The sequence below is a fragment of the Vombatus ursinus genome, unplaced genomic scaffold (assembly GCF_900497805.2).
Source record: "Vombatus ursinus unplaced genomic scaffold, bare-nosed wombat genome assembly UNPS02014858.1, whole genome shotgun sequence".
Classification (NCBI taxonomy): domain Eukaryota; kingdom Metazoa; phylum Chordata; class Mammalia; order Diprotodontia; family Vombatidae; genus Vombatus; species Vombatus ursinus.
This window is the reverse complement of record NW_020954636.1, coordinates 2,339,589-2,350,726: the sequence shown is the minus strand read 5'-3', so window position 1 is coordinate 2,350,726 and position 11,138 is coordinate 2,339,589. Positions and strand designations below refer to the sequence as shown.

General features: G+C 41.3%; 2 pseudogenes; one reads left to right on the top strand and one right to left on the bottom strand.

Moving 5' to 3' along the window:
* Window positions 1-690: 690 nt before the first annotated feature.
* Window positions 691-5,367, bottom strand: LOC114027266 (annotated as a pseudogene).
* A 2,805-nt stretch (window positions 5,368-8,172) lies between these two features.
* The window catches only part of LOC114027264, a 229,884-nt pseudogene continuing 226,918 nt past the window's right edge, over window positions 8,173-11,138 (top strand).

Below are 11,138 nucleotides of genomic sequence, written 5' to 3'. Positions count from 1 at the left end.
ACCCTCAGTGAATGCCAGGTGTTCCATGAGAGACAGTTACCTCCAGCAATTCTTGGCCAGAAAAACATAGGCCATCTCTATTGGGTCTTCACTGGCTTGGTATCCTCCTGGGCAGAGCAGGTCGCCCCCAACTAAATGAGAGGAAAAGCTAGGAAAGAGGACCACGTCCCTGGGGGAAGACCTAGCTCATACTAGATTCTGTTTACAGGGTAAACAAAACCAAGGGTCCCTTCAGGTAGATGCTTTGGGGCCTGGAGTTAATTATATTCCTCAATCAGTTTGGGATAGGTCCCTTGACCAAGGCTAAAAGATGGAGCTTTTGTCAGAAAAGTGTATATCAAATATTAATATTAATAACCAAATAATACAGTGTTAATATTAATTTTCCTCAATTTGAACTCAGGTATTCCTGACTCTAAGTCCAGTATCCTACCAACTGTACCATTTAGCTGCCTGATAAACAAATCTCACAGCCAAGCCCTACGAATAATAATTGTTTATGTTAGTACTCTCACCCTTCTGGCCTCTTAGTTTCCAGTATCTCAGTTCTAACTGGCTCTTTGTAGTAGGGAGCATCATTTCCTATGTCTGTCACACCTTCAGCTTGGACTCTTTCCTATGAGTACTTCCCAGTGACCTTGAGGAGGTCTGTAAACCTGTTTGTATTCCTGAAGTAGATTCCAGTAATGTCCGTTCCCTGCTTCCCAGGGAAGTTAGCATCTTGTCAGGGTCAATGTCTGCCTTGACCTGCACAGAACAATTTCCAGAATCACATAAAACCCAGACACAGTCTGACCATGTCAGAGTAGAGAAGGAGCAAAACACTATAACACTTCATCTCCATGGAGCCTAAGCATCTCTTAATCAAGCCTAAGATGGACTTAGCTTTTTTTTTTTTTTTTGGTTGCCACAGCACTGTTGGCTCATATGGAGCTTGTAACCCATTAAAAACACAAAAGATGTTTTGCTGAAGAGCTATCTAGACAAATCTGTTGGATTCTGCAGTTTTTAAGTTGGTTTTTAGTCCCAGGTAAAAGACTTTGCATTTATCCAGAATAATTTCCATCTTCTTGGATTCAGCCCAACATTCTAGCTTGTAGATATCTTTTTGGATCCCGATTTTGATACTCATGACATCTATGCTTCTATCCAAGCTCATGATTAAATGTTGAACAGCACACAGCTAGGCACAGATCGATAGAACACAAGAAACAGAAAATGCCTTCTGACATTAATCACCACTCCTCAGATCTGACAATTTGGACCAGTTGTGAACCCACACCTTTTTGTCTTGTCTACAAAGACAGCACAGCATTTGTGAAATATTTTGCTAATGTCTACATATATTCTATCCCTGGATATAACTAAGAGGTACAATGGATAGAGTATTGCTATTGTGCATGGAAAAGGAAGATATGAATTCAAATCTATCCTCTGACACTTGGTAGTTATGTGACCCTGGGCAAGTGACCAAACCTCTGTCTGCCACAGTTTCATCATCTATAAAATGGGGATAATAATAACACCTACCTCCTGGGGTTGTTGTGAAGATTAAATGAGATATCTGTAAAGCACTTAACACAGTACCTAGTACTTAGTAGGTACTTAATAAATACTTGTTCCATCTGCTCCTAGAATACCTTGTTGATTTACCAGTCTACTAATCCTATCAAAAAAGGAAATAAGGTTAATCTTGGATAATCTGTTCTTGAGGAAGCCACACTAGCCCTTTAAAATGATCAATATCATTTCTAAATATTCACCATTTAACTTTGTGGGCATATACTACACATCCTGTCAATAAAATAGTCTAGAGGAGCAGCTAGGTGGCACAGTGGATAAATCACCAGCCCTTAAGTCAGGAGGACCTGAGTTCAAATGTGGCCTCAGACCAAACACTTGACACTCACTAGCTGTGTGACCCTGGGCAAGTCACTTTACCCCAATTGCCAGAAAAAAACAAACCAAAACAGAACAAAACAAAATAACCCAGTCTAGAATTTGGCTAGGAATTCAAATCAAGCTCCTTAGCCTATATAGTATGTAAACTCCACACTCTTCCCTTTTTTGAACATCAAAATAGCATTAGTCCTTTTCATATCCTACAGGACTCCCTGCCATTCTCCCCATTCTTTTATTCAAAGATCCTTGTCAATAGCTCAATAATCATATCTGCTTGTATTTTCAGTACCTAGATGTAAAGTTCATCTGGACCTAGTCATTTAAGTTCATCAAGAACACAACTACTATGTCCTCATTTGTCTCTCTATTCACTCTTTCTGTGTTCCTTTTTCCAAAATGGACACTGATATTTGTATGGCAATGATCCCATGGCTCCCCCTCTAAACAAATCCTGATGATGGACTTCCAATAGTTGTTTCTGTCCACAGCATCCCTGTGACCTGACAGTATAAATAAGACTTATTCTTCTCAAAATGTGTGGTTCTAGTTCTGTTTCATTAAGGGTACTATGTCTGCTTCTTAATATAATCCTTACTGTACCCCTGATACTCACCTGACTGTAAGTGGAATGTTAGGTACTTTCTTAGAGACCTTGAGGAAATCTGTACCTCCACAGGTATCTGTGAAGTACACCCCGGCTACACCGATCACCTGATTTCCAGGGAAGCTGGACAAAACCTTGTCACGTCCATGTTGACTGGCCCAATACCAAGCTTGGCCCCCAATGAGTAAGCCCCCACCATTTTTTTCACAAATTGAATCATCTCTTTGGCCAAGGAACTGTTATAGGCATTGCTGTAGTAAACTCCTAGGGAGTTCTGAAGGCCATCCATGGTCTGCACCTCTATCCCAGAGTCACGGAGAATGCCAGTGAGAGGTTCCACAGATGTGTGCACTCCAACAGCAGTACCTGGGCTGAGGTTGAGCCAGCCCACAGCATTGCAAAGAAACTGAGCCAACATGCTATCTTGCAGGTAGCCTTCATGGGACATGACTACCATTCGGCCCTGGCCATAACGCGAGGCAGCAATAAGGACCTGGCCATTCTTATTCACCAGTACTGGGAAGGCATCTTCACCCACCAGCAGCAGTTCACAAGGGATAGGGCCGCTGGGGAGATTCCAACTGTTCAGCCCTTTCACTAGGACCTCGAAATCATCTGATGGAGACATCATCGTGGCTTTTTGCTGCCTGCTGTGGGGAGAGAAGCAAAATTTCAGATTGGTGATACAGCCCTAATCCTGCCCCTCCCTCCACAGAACCTGGCACACAGTAGGTGCTTAATAAATGCTTCTATCATTCTGCTCCCAGAATGCCTTGTTGGTATACTAGTCTACTAACCCTGTCAATAAAGGAAATGACGTTAATCTGACATAATCTGTTCTTGATTAAGCCATGCTGGCTCATTTTGGTCATCACTTCCATTTCTAGATGTCCACCACTTAATTTTCTGGACATTCATTAATGATCTTTTCAATGAAACCTGCTAGATTTTGGCTAGGAATTACAGAAAGCTCATTAGCCCACACAGTATGCAAATTCCATTCACTTCACCCCCTCCCTTTTTTTTTTTGAAAATCAGAAAACATTAGTCCACTGGTCCTCTTCCCCCTAAAAATACTGGAGAAGAATGACAGCAACAGCAGCAGCTCTTTGGTTTGCACAGGTTCATTTGTAGGCTTCAGAGGGATTTATAGACAGTAATTCGTTTCTCCTCTGACCAGGGGATTCCTCCCCATTCTACAAGTGAGAAAACTGAAGGGAGGGAGCTCAGTCATAGTCACCAGGGAAGGCAGTAGTTGACACCAAGGAGAATGAATTTTATCCACGTCCTTATAAGTGTATAGCCACACTCGGTCAAACACAGATCATCCTCTTCCATGAAGAAGGAGAGGGAAGGGAACAAGAATTTATCAAGTGCCTATCAGGTACCAAACACCGTGCTAAGAGCTTTACAAATAGTTAACTTGATCCTTACAACAACCCTGGGAGGGAGGTGCTATTATGATTCTCATTTTACAGTTGAGGAAGTTGAGGCAAACAGAGGTTATGTGACTAATCCAGGAAAATACTGCTAGTAAATGTCTGAGGCTAAATTTGAACTCAGATCTTCCAGACTCTTGACCAAGGCTCTATGCAGGGTCCTCCAGAGAAGCTTCTGGGATAAAGGAAAGGACAATCAGCTCAGAGAGGCTTCCCACAGTTATCACCCCAGGCAGAATCTAAACTGTACTGGAAACTCTCTGGTAGGATTCCAGGAAAAGGAAGATTAGAAATAACCAAGCTATGCCAGACTCACTTCCCCACAGGCATTGGAGATGTGCACATCATATTACCTTCCACTCCATACTTACTCTCTCCTTAACTCCCCTCAATCTATCTTCTGTCCTACCTGCTCTCCTGAAACTGTTCTCTAAGGGTATCACTGACCTCCTAATTTCCAAATCTTCTGTCTTTTCTCACCCTGACCTCTCTGTAACATCTGCTACTTTTCACCATGGACTCCTTCTTCATGCTTCCTCTTTCCAGGACATTACTCCCCCTGGTTCTCCTACCCCTGAGACAATGCTGAGATCAATAGTCTGCTGGAAGAATTCTTAAGAGATCATTGAATCCATCTGTACCCCCTTCCCCTAGACTTGGGTCCGTTTTACAGTTGATGAATGGAGGATGAGAAGAACTGATTTGCCCAGACCTCGCAGGAAGGTGTGGCTGACCTGAGTAGCCTTGTTCTTCTGAGTCCTGGCCCACCACACTCTGGTTGTTTCTCCAGGATCATAAACCTCCAGGGCTAGAAGGAACTTTAGACATCATTTAATCTCACACCTTCCTTTTTACAGATAAGAAAGGGAATTTCCCAGAGTCACACAGGAGTGTGTCAGAGGCATGTGAATATATTTTCTCTGATTCTAAATCCTCTAATAGTTTGTGGGTGTTCCCCAGTCCAGGATTATGAGACTTGCCTTTGAACTAGCTGAGTGACAAAATGATTCTCTGATGCTGCTCTGGAAAGGGGATGTGTTTCAGACTCTGAAGGGGGCAGTAAATATGAAGGGGCAAATATAAAGAGACAGAGAAAAGACCCAAGATCAATGAGTAGACCTCCTTTGTCACTTTGGGGGTGCAGAGATTATTCATTTATATGCACACCCCATTTGTAAGCCCATAGATAACCATCTACACCCCGAAACTGTTACCTGCTCACTTCCTGTCTCATGCACCCAGCCCAGAAAACCATATTGCTCTCTTTTGGAGGGGCCAGCAGGGGGAAGATCCTTCTGTCCAAGACCCAGAGAAAGGAGAAAACTCACACTCCCGTCCTTCTGCTTCAGCTCCGGGATCACAAGTAGAAAAGAGAAGGCTCCTGAGAAGTGAAAAGCAGGAAAAAGCGAGACTAAACACTTACACTGCAGGAGGGGGCGTGTCTGACTTTCCCTCCTTTCCACTTCCTGGTCGGCTTGGCTACTGGCCTGAGTGAGGTGGAGCTTGCTGGGAGACAGAGCTGCTCCCTGTGCCTGCTTATTTCTAGGCCTCTGATGTCATTCAGGGGCTGTGGGCCTAAGCATCATGCTATTTAAAAAGTGGCAGGGGAAGGGGAGGGAGAAGGGGAACGAAAAGGGGAGGGAGAAGGGGAAGGGGGAACGAGAAGGGGAAGAGGAAAAGGGGAAGGGGGGAAGGGGAAGGAGAAAGGGAATGATAAAGACTGAAGGGGACCTGGGGGAAGAAGAGGGTCAGAGAGGGATTCCGAGAAGAGGGAGAAGGGAAAAGGGGATGGAGAGAGGGGAGGAGGAAAAGGGAGTGGGGGAGAGGGAGATGGAGAAGTGGAGAGAAGAGAGGGAGAGAGGGAGGAGGGCAGGGTGGGGAGGGAGGGGGAGATGAGGAGAAAGAAGGGAAGGGGAGAGAGGGAGTAGGGAGACAGAGGAGAGGGGAGGGGGAGAGAGAAAGACAAGGTCAGGGGAGGGAAAGGGAATTTGGAAGAGATTAGAATTCCAAAAATCTTAACCTTTTTAGGGGTCATGGGCTCCTGATGTGCTGGAGCCAGCTTGGCCTATTGCTAAATTCTTCAGTGTGAACATTTACACCTTGGAAATCAGCAAAGGCTGATGGGGCTTGATTTATTTTGTTGATGATCTAGACTTAAAAAATTAATGAAGAAAATATTAATGCAAGTTACATTTCAAAGTGTGTAGTTTGTACATTTTCCCCCCCTGAGATCCAGTTGTTAAAACATTTATCAGCACATCTAGACCCCTTCAGGGAATAATATGTTTTTTTAAAGTTTTATTTATTTATTTTTTTTGGTGAGGCAATCAGGGTTAAGTGACTTGCCCAGGGTCACATCGCAAGTAAGTGTCAAGTGTCTGAGGCCTGATTTGAACTCAGGTCCCCGACTCCAAGGCTAGAGCTTTATCCATTGCGCCATCTAGCTTCCCCAGGGAATAAGATTATTAACAGCATAAAATAAAATATGTAAGATTAAAAAGAAAACCAATTGCATTGAAATAGTTTTAAATATATTAAAAAAGGGAAAAAAAAGTTCCATGGAACCCAGATTAAGAAATCCTGGATTAAATGCTGAATTCGACTATTTGTTGCTTGAAAAATCAATTAACATTTTTAAGCCTTATTAATTTCCTCTTCTGTAAATAAAAGCAATGGTTTACTATTACTAATAGTAATATTTATTATACAAGGCAAAGTGACTTACATACAGTAGTCAATAATTTTAAAAATATTCATAACTATTATATGTTTAAAAGGAATAGCAAGTTATGCATAATAGATTCGCAGTTTCATGTGCTATCATCTTTTTTTTTCTATTCTACTATGTTATGGAAATGCTTGTTTTATTTCTTAAGTTCAGAATGAAATAAATAAAATTTTAAAAAAAGTTAAGTATCTATTATATGTGAAATTCTGGAATACCAAGACAAAAATGGGGCTTGACTTCAAGGAGCTTGCATGGTGGAAAGGACAAAAGATAAACGTACATGATAAAATATGTATAGCATTGGAGTTCCTGATGGAGGGGCCTTGTTCCCCTCCCCCATTTCAAGGTAGGTTAGATAGATAGATAGCCTTTGGCTTATTTGTGGTGTCAAACTCAAGTAGAAATGGTTGCTTGCATATTTGCATATTGACTTAGAAAACCACAAATAATCATCATTTATGTTGTATTTATATTTGTTTTGTTAAATATTTTCCAGTTACATTTTAATCTGATTGGGCAGCATTCTGGAGTTTGACAGCTCTGGTAGGCCATGATGACTCTTAATTTTCTGCTAGGCCTAATCTCCATTGCTGTGCTAAAAAACCATCCAGGACCATCAAGTCCCATCTTATTGTCAGCCCAGAAGTATAAAGACAAGTGTCTGGGCTAAGGTGAGCTGAGGCCAAGTTCTGGGTCAAGAGCCTTCTAGGTGGGCCTGGGCCTGGGGTGAACCTGTATTTCATATAGGCCTTGTAACATCTCAAAAGAGAGTTAAAGTCTTCCTCTTCCAGGATACACAAGCAGCAAGCTAGCAACTACCCAAGCAGGTTCAGGAACAATAGCAGCAAAATGTACTTTATGCAAGTATCTCTGATTTCTCAGTACATATATTAATTAGTGCGACAGAAATACTAGACTTACACTTTTAAAAAAAAATTTTTTTAGACTTATACTTCTTAATGTATGCAAGAAACTTTACTAATCAAAGCATTCATACAGTATATTCTAAAAACATATCACCACCATTCTGACATTTTAAAGGTTCCAAAAGTCTTCTTATTGGACTAGTTGAAATTCTCTCTCTCTGCCCAGCTGAAACCTGCTGGCCTTCCAGGAGAGAGAGAGAAAGAAAAAAAGAGAGGTGGAGAAAGAAAGAGAGAGAGACAGACAGACAGACAGACAGACAGAAAGGGAGAGGGAGGACACTAGAAAGAAAGAGCCCCCATGGCATTGATTGGGCTGTATTCAATGGAAATTAAATATAAAATAGCTAAAAACCAATAGTTGCAAATATCCAAAAGGTCTCTCAACTTGTGGTTATCATTACATAATTTATGGCTTAGCATTCCTTTTTCTTAGTGGGTCTAAAGCTACCTGTTCCATAATGAATTCATGTTTGTACTCTGGTTACTTTTTTTTTTTTTTTAACTCCCTGCCCTTAGAGTCAAAAATAGGATTGTTTGTTCCTGAGGAACCTGAGATGGGGATGGAATCAGAACTCTAGGAAGCCTCATTCTATTGAGAAGACTGCCAACCTCAGAATAATGAACCCAGAGCAAATCACCTGGACAGGTAAAGACTTGGAAATGATGAAAACAGCCAGCCTCTGTGGCCTGAGCCTAGCAATCCCTAGCTACCTGCTGTGCTAGATAAATGAACACAAAGCATATACAAAGTTTTTTCTTAAGGGAGAGAGAGTGACCAAGGAGGTGGGCCAGGGGGGAATCAGGAAAGGTTTGTTACCTGAAATGTGGGGCCTGAGTTGTACTACAAGACAGAGAACAATTTGGGTGTGGTCAGTATCCTTATTGCACCAATGGTCCTTTGTACCTAGTACATGACAATGTGTACCTATTAATGTAAGATTGGTTGAGTGAAGGACAGAAAGTCAAGCTACATCAAATGGTATTTTCATTGGATTATAAACTCCTTGAGGTCAGGAACTGATTTTTGCCTCTTTTTGTAACCCTAGTGCTTAGCACAATGCCCAGCACATAGTAGGCACTTAATAAATGCTTATTGATTATTTCCACCAGTCATAAGACTCTTACTATGTGTATGAGATGTATGAAATCTATAATTAACATAAGGGAAATAAGGAGTCAGTATTCAGGCAGGCATGTCTCCTCTGGGGCAAGAGTGTAGTGCTTCCTCTCCTTAGTGCCCACAAGCTCCACTTATCTAGTGGTCTTGCATAAGTCCACGCTGCAGCCAACCGAGGTGCTTTCACCATAGCCTTTCCCAGGTCACAACACAATAGAACAGGTCCTTGGTCGTTACATATATTGCACATTTTATAGATGACTATTAAGTCATCATACCTAAAGGCCTATGAAAAACTATGCATTTTATAAAGATCATTTTGTTCATCTGGGGCAAAAGTGCTTGGAGGGTGAGGATGAAGGTGGGTGGATAGTTTTACCTGGATTGTGGTCAAGGATATGGGGTACTTCTGTAAGAAGGTGTGGAGGAAAGTCAGACCTGGGAAAGGCTATGGTGAAAGCACCTTGGTTGGTTGCAGCGTGAACTTAGGCAAGACCACTAGATAAGTAGAGCTTGTGGGCACTAAGGAGAGGAAGCACTACACTCTTGCCCCAGAGGAGACATGCCTGCCTGAATACTGACTCCTTATTTCCCTTATGTTAATTGTAGATCTCATACATCTCATACACATAGTAAGAGTCTTATGACTGCTGGAAACAAGAGTATCTAGTTAATATTAAAATTAATAGAAATATCTGAATCATCCTTTCTGTCTTAGGAAGTCAAAATAACACCATTGGGGATGGCAAAACAAACAAACAAATAAAAAACAAACTAGTCATACCTCCATACACTGTTCTTTACCTCAAAATGTCTCTATATTTTGGCTCATCATCATTTTCTTCCCTCCTGTTTCTGAGAAAGGTAACTCTCTATATTTCTTTTTTTTTATTTTTTTAAAATTGATTTATTTATCACTTCCACAAGATTTTGAATTAATGATTTTTTTTTTTTGCTGAGGCAATTGGGGTTAAGTGACTTGTCTAGAGTCCCATAGCTAGTGAGTGTTATGTGTCTAAGGCTGGATTTGAACTCAGGTCCTCCTGACTCCAGAGCCAGTGCTCTATCCACTGCACCACCTAGCTGCCCCATCCTCTATATTTCTCATACTCATCCCTCTGTCTGTACTCATGGTCTCATCTCCTACTCAATTATGTACGGTAATTAATTCCACATTGATTAAATCCATCTAGTCAAGTCAACAAGTATTTATGAAGCATCTATTGGGTATTATATTGAGTGCTAGAGATACAAAGAAAGCAAAAAGTTTCTGCTCTCAAGGAGACCAAAGTCTAATGGGAGAAATAACATGTAAACAATGACATATAAACAGTATATATACAGGATAAATTGGAGATAATCTCAGGTCAAGGCATTAAGATTAAGGAGGACTGAGACTTTAGCTGAAACTTATTGATAGCTAGAGAAGCTAAGAAGTAGAGATGAGGAAGTAGAATGCTCCAGTCAAGGAAGATAGACAGTAAATGCACCAAGTCAGTAGATGGAAGGTCTAGCTCAAGGAACAGCAAGGCCATTGTTCTTAGATTAGAGAATATGGGGGGAAAAAGGGGAAAGAAGTAAGGTTTAAGAAGACTGGAATGGTAGGAAGAGGACAAGCTATGAAAGGCATTTAAAGTCAAACAAAGGATTTTATATTTGATCCTGGAGGCAATAGGTAGGCCCTGGAGTTGATTGAATATGGAGGCAACATGGTCATATTCTAGTGAGGCAGTGGATTGTATGAGAGAGAGGCCTAACCTTAGTGTCGAGGAGATGAAGGTTCAAGGCTTGTCACATTCTATCTATATGACCATGTTCAAGTAATGACTTTTCCCTTTTTGGAGCAAACAGTGACTTGCCCTGGGTCACACAGCTAGTAAGTATCTGAGGCCAGACTTAACCTCAAGTCCTCCTAACTCCAGGCCTGATGCTCTATCCACTCTGCCACCTAGCTGCTCCAAGTAATGACTTTTCAAGGAAAATTCTCCAAGACTAAGTTGCGGACAAGCTGCTGACTTGTATTGGTAAAGGTCATTTCCACACCAAGAATTCCCTATATTGATTAACTTAGAGCTCTGGAGTAGATTTCTTAAGTCCATGAAGGGAATTCAAAGAACTAGGTATTTATAACTATGAGGTAGATAAGGGATACTTATTGTCTAGACAATTATAATTATTTTTTAATTCTTCAAAGATAGATGCATCTATGTCTCCTGCTAAAACTGATTCAACACCAGTAGAATGCTGGCATCAGGATGGGGTCTTTGCTTTCATAGGAATCTTGAATCCATTAAATGTACTTTGTAATTTTCCTCAGATAATTCAGCCACTCTCTTCCTGTTTGACTCTAGGCTCAACTCTTATTCTCTGTAGGTGGTGGATACAGGACATAATAGATAGTGGATATAGGTGCTGTTACCTG